At 42.5% G+C, this 9,714-nt stretch overlaps 1 long non-coding RNA gene across 1 annotated transcript in view; it reads left to right on the forward strand.

Moving 5' to 3' along the window:
* The window catches only part of LOC138787372 (uncharacterized), a 52,099-nt gene extending 44,243 nt beyond the window's left edge, over window positions 1-7,856 (forward strand). The window contains exon 6 of the long non-coding RNA XR_011362357.1: window positions 7,415-7,856. This is a non-coding gene — a long non-coding RNA (uncharacterized lncRNA). The remainder of the gene's footprint in view (window positions 1-7,414) is intronic.
* The last annotated feature ends 1,858 nt before the right edge of the window (window positions 7,857-9,714 follow it).

Raw genomic sequence — 9,714 nt, forward strand, 5'->3', positions numbered from 1 at the left:
GCCTAGGGTTACCTCTGGTGGTCTATTTAAACTTCCCAGGGGGGGGCGTACCCAAAGCTACGTGCCCGAGCATTGACGCAGAGAGATGATGTCACCATGCTCGTGCACATACAGGTATTTGTGCCCGTGCACGGTTGTGCCCAAGGTTGTGGTGGGATACAGATGTCATACAGGAATACAGCTATCTAGGAGACAAAGGATCAAAGACCCCTGTCTTCCTGTATTACAGGGTGTAGTAACAAAGATCAATGATCCCAGAGAGAGATATGGTCCTATAGATAGTCTGAATTGCACTCTACAACAAAAGGGTCTGTGTGATTACAGTAAACATACCTGTGATATTCAGGAGACGCCACTGTAATCAACAGTTGGGCTTATTGTCCTCCTCCCTAGCCCAGCAGACATATACAGTCCTCTGGGAGGGGGCTTTTGCATTCTGGGCCCTCTCTCTTCTGGGATAAAAGATTATATATATATATATATATATATATATATATATATATATATATATATATATATACCACCCTATAAATATCTGGGGGATATACTTCCCCTGCTACAAGCAGCAAGTTTGATTGGCCACCGGTTGCTAAGGGGCGGTATCAGGCTCACGCATGCGTCCTTTCATCCGCCAAACGCCGAATGCAGACTCCGGTGGCCATCTTAGCTGTCACGCTTTGACACTTGTTACGAGTGGTGAGTGGATCCCTCCCTCCTGAAATACGTCATGAATATTAAATGAACTTATTGAAGCCTTTATCGGCAATTTTTGCCTCACTTTGCACAGTAACACTCCGATATGCACAATGCACTTTCCTTTTTATTATCATGTTATTTACATGTCTTAACCTTTTATGAATTATGTCTTTTTGTACACTTTTTTCCACTTGGGTAATTATGTATGCTAATGAATTTAGCCCTATAAATATGTATGAAGGAAGTTCCCATGATGCTTGATAATGATTCTGGATTGAATCGAAACGTTGTATGTACCTTGATGATGGAATAAACACTATTCACCTTTACTTCGGTGTGCTGCAGTCTCTTGCCGTTTCTATTCATCTATCTATCTATCTATACATATATGATTTCATACATTATTTCTTCGACTCATTATCCCCTATGTGGACTTCAGGAAACCTCTCAGTCACAACCCTTAGGCCTCATTTACACGTCTATATTTTATGTCCGTAATTGCGAATCCACAATGATGGGCATTTTTCGTACATGTGATTTGTCTGTGATCTTTGCTGCAAAAAAATACTGAGATACAGTACCCTAGTGCACATAATAATTGCAACACGGACACACCAATAGAAGTGTGTGGTAGCGTCCTTACCGTTAGCAAAAGACAGATCTGTAATTCTGAAGTCATAGGTGTAGCTCCTCCTGGCAGCAATTTTAAGATACTAACCATTTTTATGGTAAGAAAACAAGGATTATACAGACACATTATGGATGCACTTTTGCAAATAATAGATGAAAAATTGAAGGAATAATATAAAATCTGCAAAAGCCTGAGAGTAGTCTCCATTGGCATCAGGTGACCAATCCAAAGCACAGTATCAAAAAAGGGAACAATTAGTGTAGTCAGAGACAAAGAAATGATTTACAAACTTTGTAGGGCACTGCTCTTTCTCTCATATTTAGGGTATGTTCACATGTGGAGTTTTTTTTTTCTCATTTGCATTTCATTTACTTTAGTATAAGTGGAAGAAAATAGATTTATGAAATTTTATTAAACAAAAACTGCATTCAGCTCAACAGCAAAAACAGCATTCAGCTCAACCATGATATGAATGTTACTGGCCTTGTTGTTGTATAGTATGCTTGGTGGATCAAAAAATTGTGGCCAAAGTAAGCCACTTTTATACTGTAATTAGTCCATTGCTTCACAGTTTGAAATAAACATGGAAAGGATGGGAGCAATGGCAGCAATATAGGTTTCATTGCAATTAATATATACATACATATATATATATATTTTTTTTTTTTTTCGCTCATGCACATGACCCTATTATTTCTTTCTTTTACCATTGCTGCCATCATAGTGTATATGGTCTCTACTGAGGATTAATATGCTACCTTTATACCAGTGTTTCTCAACTTTTTCAAGTCAAGTACCCCCATGTGATGTGATGCTTCATTTGAGTACCCCCAAGGTACCCTGATTAGAAATGTTGCCTTAACCGCTTCACATCACAGAATGTAACTGTACATCCTGGAACGAGCAGGGAAGGGGGGCTTACTACTAAGCTACTTAGAGGCAGCTGTCACAGCTGACAGCTGCATTTAAATACTGTATTCCCCCATCCGTGGTGGTTAAGTTGGGGGACCCCCCCCACTCACTATGCAATCGCAGAAGGGCATTCAACTTACCCTACTGAACCTCAGCATTGGAGTGATGCTGATCCTGGCTTGGTAATTGACAGATCTGGTCTGCAGCAGACGAGATTAATACAGCATTGATCTAATAATGCCCTCTTCCCTAATAATAAATCCCCCTTTTCTAGTAATAATGTCCCCTGCAGCCATTTTAATGCCCCTTTTCCAATAATAATAGCCCCTGTGGCCAGTAATAATGCCCATCCTGTGATTCCTGTAGCTAGGTATGCCCCCTATAGACAGAAAGGTCCCATAGAGCCAGGTATGCCTTCAGTAGCAAGGTATGGCTCTTGTAGCCAGGTATGGCTCTTGCAGCCAGCTATGGCCATCTTCAGCCAGGTACTGTATGACACATACAACTAGGTATGCTCACTGCATCCAGATATGCCCCTTGTTGCCAGGTATGCCCACTGCAACTAGATATGCCCCTTGTTGGCAGGTATGCCTACTTCAACTAGATATTCCCCTTGTTGGCAGGTATGCCTACTTCAACTAGATATGCCCCTTGTTGGTAGGTATGCTTACCACAACCAGATATGCCTCTTGTTGCCAGGGATGCCCACTGCAGCCAGATATGCAAACTATACCTGTCAGCGAGGTATGCCTCTGTCACACATGCCCCTTGCAGCCAAATATGCTCCCTGAAGCGGGATATGTCCCTGGCCAGGTATGCCCCCTGGAGCCAAATATGCCCCCTGCAACCATATACTCTATGTCCCATGGAGCCAGATATGCTTCTTGCAGCAGGATATGTTTCCTGCAGCCAGATATGTCCCCTTGCAACCCTCGCCCTCTTGCAGCCATATATCTTCCCCTGTAGCCAGATGCATGCAGCAGATACATGACCCCTTGTAGGCATATACATTTACCCTTCAAGCAAGGGATGCCTAGCAGGCGCTGACGCAGGAAGGATGAGGCTAGTGGGAAGAGCTAGGGGACAGTGGGCTTGGAGCTGTCACTGATGACAATGTGCCATCTTTCCTTCCGTTCCCCAGCAACATCACCAAGCCCTACCCCCTGTACAGAATGCTGGGGAGCTCCTGCTGGGGAAAAGAAGGTGGGTGGAGTCAGGCCGGTGGTGATTGGTGTCTGGACATTGCTGATTGATAGCAATGTCCCGGCACCAAAAAGCAAAAGTTTTTTTAGTTTTGTTTTTTTACACCTCCCACAGAACCCCTAAACCTGTGCTTTGTACCCCCACAGATTGAGAAACACTGCTTTAATTCAAAATTCAATAGTCACTGCCTGGACAGCGGTGCTCTGGTAATCATTATGCTCATCTGTCCGTGCACCCCTAGAGTGCTCTTTTGGTGCTTTATTGTCCCCCGCTCTTCATAGCCGCCTCAAGCCAACTCAGCCAATCACTGAATGAGATGGGACAGCGCTGCGTCCAGTGATTGGTTGAGAGGGCTGTCTTGGCTGTGGCACTGTCCTGTGTCAGTGATTGGTTGAACAGGATTTTGGCGGCTGTTGGAGATACCAGAGACCAAAGAAGAAGGACACCAAGGGACAGTATGAGTATAGTGTACTATAGTATAATATGACTATAGATGAGTGGACTCTTTAACTGCACTAAAACAACTAAAACCCTGCAATTGTTTAGCTGTTTTAGTGTGTTTTGTTTAAGGTTCAGTTCAAACGAACCCAAACTTTACATTAAAGTTTGGCAAACCAAACTTCTGAAAAGTTTGCTCATCTCTAAATGTTACCAAAAGGTAAGGGATGATATACACATCTAGTCAATACCGTATAGTGATAACCAATGTATTATTTTAATAAATGTTCCACCTAAAGACATTTCACATTTCTTCAAAGCTTCGAAATTCCCAATATAAGGCTGTACATTATATAAGGTTCCCATTCATCAGCTGTGATGGATGTTTTAGGCATCCAAGTGTAAGATTCCTATTTAATGTTCTGGATGATTATTCAAAACAAAGGGTAATAGAAATAATAACTCCAAACCAGAAGCTTTCTCCCATACATAGATGTCCTCAAGTAGCAATATCTGGAATGCTTTGATGGGCCATGCCTGTACTTCAACATCTTCCGTTTTACTTTTCTTATGAGATCTGTGGGGCTGATTACTATAATTACAAACTAATGACACTTAAATCAGCATATTTACCTCCTCCACTTAGTTACAAGGCGTTTAAGGATATTTAGAAGACTGAATTGGTGCTGGAAGTAATTGAAACTCTATTAACACAATGCTAAAATACATATCTACATAATAAAAACTGGTTGCATACTTATTATTATTATTATTTTTTTAACATTTAGGTTTCAGACTAGAAATGCTGCTTTTACCTTACTTTAATGCTACTTTTACCCTTTCAAGGTAACCACTTAAAGGGGTATTCCAGGGAAAAATAAATAAATATTGAAAGGGTTAACCAGGATTAACCCTTTCTTAACATACTTACATCTCCGTGGACAGCTGTCCTCCAAGATAACTAATCTAGTCTGGTCATCTGCCTGACTGTGATCTTCTATCTTCCAAAAAAGTCCCTCTCTGCAACCTCTTCCGGATACTTCTTTGTGACATGAACACTTAGGGGCTGAGGTATGTGCGATACACAGAAGAGCCTCCTCTAACATGCGCAGTGTGATCCTATTATGTATGCACTATGCATGCACTAGACTCCCCGGGGTGCAGCTATATCATTGTAACCATACTCAGAAGACAAACAGATATATGGTAAGACTTTTCTAGGCTTCGGCATTACAGCTAGGTGTTGTTGGACTATGTTATTAATTTTAGAAGACCTCTTTAACCCCTTAACGACGCATGATGGGTATTAGAGATAAGAGAGGGCTCCCGACATGAGCCCTCTCTGCAGCTCTCTGCGCTTGCTATGTGTAGCCTGTGACAGCGGGTATTAGCCACCGCTGTCGATCGCCGCGGCTGGCTAATTAGCTATTCAATTGCAGCTGTCAAAGCTGACAGCTGCATTTAAATAATTTCTGTGCCCCTCTCTCTGGTGTCTAGTGGGGGATCTCCCCCCCCCCCCCCCCCCCCGTGATGCAATTGCGGAGGGGAGATCCGTTGTAATGAGCCGGCCGGGGCTTATCGTCAGAATGATGCTGATCCCGGCTTGGCAATCCATTTAGATGGTCTGCAGCAGACCATTATAATAGAGCAATGATCTGATGGATCGGTACTCTGTTATATACACAGCATTGATCTCAAAGGGAGATCAGTGCTGTGTATAAAGAAGTCCCCCAGGGGGTTTCTACTTACTGTTAGTGAATATAAAATAAAGTGTTTTTATTAATAAATAACACCCTCCCCTAAAAAAAGTTTGAATCACCCCCTTTTCCCATTTTATAAAACATATTTGGAATGGCTGCATGCATAATCACCGTAACTATTAAATGATTACATTCCTGATCTCACGCGGTAAACGGTGTAAGCGCAAATGTAATAAAAAGTGATCACAAAGTACCAAAAGAAAGAACAGATTGCAGTGCAAAAAATGACACCTCACACTAGCCCCATAGACCAAACAATAAAAGCGTTATAAGGATGGTAATAGATCGATTTTAAACACATTTAGTTTTCTTTAAAAGGTTTACATTTTTTAAAAGCCATCAAATAAACGAAACCCTTCAAAATAAAAGGAATTGCACCTTTTTTTCAAATTTCACTGCACATATAATTTTTTTCAGCTTTTGCAGCATATTTTATAGAAAAATTAAGTCTGTATTTGCAATGTATAATTGGTGTCGCAAAAAATTAGATTTCATATGGGTCTGTAGGGGGAAATATGTAAGCGCAGTAGCCTTTTAAACATTAGGAGGAAAGAACGAAAGCGCAAAAATGAAAACTGGCTCCGTCCTTAAGGGGTTAAGGACCCATTCTATTAAGCTTTATAATTAAAATGCAACCATTTTCTTTCTATCTTTTTTTTTTTTTTTTTTTTAATGGCTGCATTCTGTTTGCCATAACTTCTTAGTTCTCCCCTCAGAGTAGCTAGAATAGGGCCTGCTTTCGGTCTGGGGAATTCAAAGCATGAAGGCCCAGATTTATCAAAGGGTTTAAAATTTAGACTGGTGCAAACTGGACACTAAAACCAATCACAGCTCAGTTTCCAGCTCTGGTAAAAATGAAAAAGGAGCTGTAATTAGTTGTTCTGGGCAGTTGAAGGACAACTCCCGCGGGACACCCCCCCCCCCCCCAAAAAAAAAAAAAAAACACAGACACACCCAGACACCATACTCACCATCCCAGGTGAGTATGGTGTCTGTGTGTGTCTGTGTTTTTTTTTTTTTTTTGGGGGGGGGGGGTCCCGCCATCCCGGGTCCTGGGGGATGGAAAAGGCTACCAGTGCGCTTGCGCACCGGCAGCCTTTTCATTGGCTGGAGCGCATCACATGGCTTCCAGCAACCTCACCCAATCAGGGCTGAGCAAGCTGGAAGCCATGTGATGCGCTCCAGCCAATGAAAAGGCTGCTGGTGCGCATGTGCACCAGCAGCTTTTTCCATCCCATTCACTCTCTATGAAGACGCCGAGGAGGAAGAAGACCCGGACCGCCCCCCGGCTCTGACGTCGTCGTCACCAGATGCCGCCCGGGAGAAGAGGTCCGCGACGATCGTAATAGATAATGTATACATTCTTTACCTTCCGGGGGGGGGGGCGAAAGTGGGGGAAGGGGGCCAGACCGGTTATTTAACCACATTACAAAGTTATATAACTTTGTAATGTGTGTTAAATAAGCTAAAAAACTTTTACACCTATTGATGAATCTCCGTCTTGAGAACATTCTTGCATTGAGATGACAGACAAAAGTGATAAATTTCCTTAGTCATGCATATTCTCCAACCAATGATGTGCTGCACATTTTAATATATAAGGTTTATAAGGTAGATAAACCTAATATCTATAATGCTGATATAATGTTATCACAGTAATCATTTTCATGTGCCCAATTCCCTATTGCATAAGCTCTGAAGTGCTGTGTTTTACTTTTGCTTGTTGTGAGTGTTATTTTATTGCATGTACTTCATTTTCTTCTCTTCCTTCCAGGTCAAGTCCATCACGAACAATCTCAACAAAGGAAGCCATCTGCACATACAATACTTACAGCTGTATCCACACATCTCTAATATGGTTAAGGGTTCCCATTTCTAACAAAACCATTTCAACACAATATCGCAACATGCTATCAAAACACTCAAAGGCTTCATTTACATAACAATCACTGTGTGAGACACATAGACAAACACAGCATATACATCTTGTGACATGAGTGTCAAGAAATGAGGCTAAAAGCTTGTAATCTCACTCCATACAACTCAACTCAAGAGTTAAGAGATAAGATTAGAAATAGATCTCATTTATATGTGAAAGAAATATAATTCCAAATCAAATTCTTACCAGCACAATAATACAGTATGTTTAGTTCACATGTGCTTTAACCCTTTCTGGACCGGGCTAATTTTTGCATTTCCTATGTCCTATGGAAAAACTGACATGTTATATATGTTCCTCAAGTCGGTACAATTAAAATGATATGTAACATGTATAACTTTTATTTTATTTGATGGCTTGTAAAAAATTTAAACCATTGTTAACAAGTTCCTTAAAATCGCTTTATTCCCTTGCTTATACCGCTTTTATCCTTTGGTCTATGGGGCTGTCTTAAGGTGTTATTCTTTGCGCCATTATGTGTTCTTCCTATCGGTACCTTGATTGCGCATATACAATTTTTTGATCGCTTTTTATTACAATTTATCTGGATTTGATGCAGCCAAAAATGCGCAACTTTGCACTTTGGGATTTTTTTGCCCTTACTCCGTTTACCATATTTATTTTTATTTATAACATGGGAAAAGGGGGGTGATTCAAACTTTTATTAGGGGAGGGGGCTTTTTCTTAACCTCTTCGCGTCAGCAATCCGTATATATACGTTCCTACTGCACATACCCCGTGCAGTAGGAATGTATATATACGCTCCTACACTCACATGGTCTTTATGATGTGAGCGAGATCGCTGCAGAGATAACGATCCCGTTCTCACCTGTGTCCAGCGCCGCAGGTAATGAGAGCCAGCTGTGGTCCCGCAGCCGACTCTCATTAACCCCTTAAACCTGTAGTGACCGCGGTGCCATGTGCTGCCCGGCACTTTTTACCCCGTCACCATAAATGATTGGTGACAGGGGATAAAAAGTAAAGTGTCCTGTCCTCCATGTCGCCCCCAGTAACCCCACGTCCCCCAGTCACCCCCCCTACCTATTATACTTACCTGATCCAGGGAGGTCCTTCCTCCTCGGTGTCCTGGCTGGTTCTGAAGTGCGCATGCGCTCCAGAAGCATCCAATTCTGAAAATTTAAAGTGACAGAGACCAATTTGGTCTCTGTCACTGAACTATGATTACTGTGATAGAAAATATCACAGTAATCATAGTAATATAGTGAAAATAACTGTGAAAAGTGCAAAAAGTGACAAACATGCAAAAAAATAAAACACACACTTTTTATTATAGTAATAATTGCAGTTTACTCCCAAATTACCCCTAACCCCCCCCTCCCCCATGTTGCCCTGTAACCACCGCAGGTTGCGCATAACCACCCCGGGTTGCCCGTAATCATGCCAAATTACATGTAACCCCCAAGATTGCACACAACCCCCGCAGGTTGCCTCTGACCACCGCACCTTGCCTCTGACCACTGCATCTTGCCTCTAACCACTGCACCTTGCCTCTGACAACCGCACCTTGCCACTGACAACCGCACCTTGCCACTGACAACTGCACCTTGCCACTGACCACCGCACGTTGTCTCTAACCACCCCAAATTGCCAATGACCCCCTGCAGATTGCCCGTAACCACGCCAGATTACAGGTACCCACCTCAGATTACCTATAAGCACTTCAGTTTATCCGTAACCACCCCAGATTGTCCGTAACCACCCCAGATTGTTTGCAACCACACAGATTGTCCTTAACCACCCCACGTTGCCCGTAACCACCCCATGTTTCCCGTAACCACAGCAGGTTGCCTGTAACCACCCCCGATTGTCTGTAACCACAGCAGATTGTCCGTATCCACCTCACGTTGCCCGTAACCACCCCATGTTTCCTGTAACCACAGCAGGTTGCCTGTAACCACCCTAGATTGTCTGTAATCACAGCAGGTTGTCCGTATCCACCCCTTGTTGCCAGTAACCACCCCAGGTTGCCTGTAACTACCCCAGGTTGTCATAACCACAGCAGGTTGCCCGTGACCACCCCATGTTGACCGTATCCACAATCAGACTACCCAGAACCACTCCAGACTGTCCGTAACCACCCCACATTACCTGTAAACTCATTTTTTTTTATTTTA

This window comes from Dendropsophus ebraccatus, chromosome 3 (assembly GCF_027789765.1).
Source record: "Dendropsophus ebraccatus isolate aDenEbr1 chromosome 3, aDenEbr1.pat, whole genome shotgun sequence".
NCBI lineage: Eukaryota > Metazoa > Chordata > Amphibia > Anura > Hylidae > Dendropsophus > Dendropsophus ebraccatus.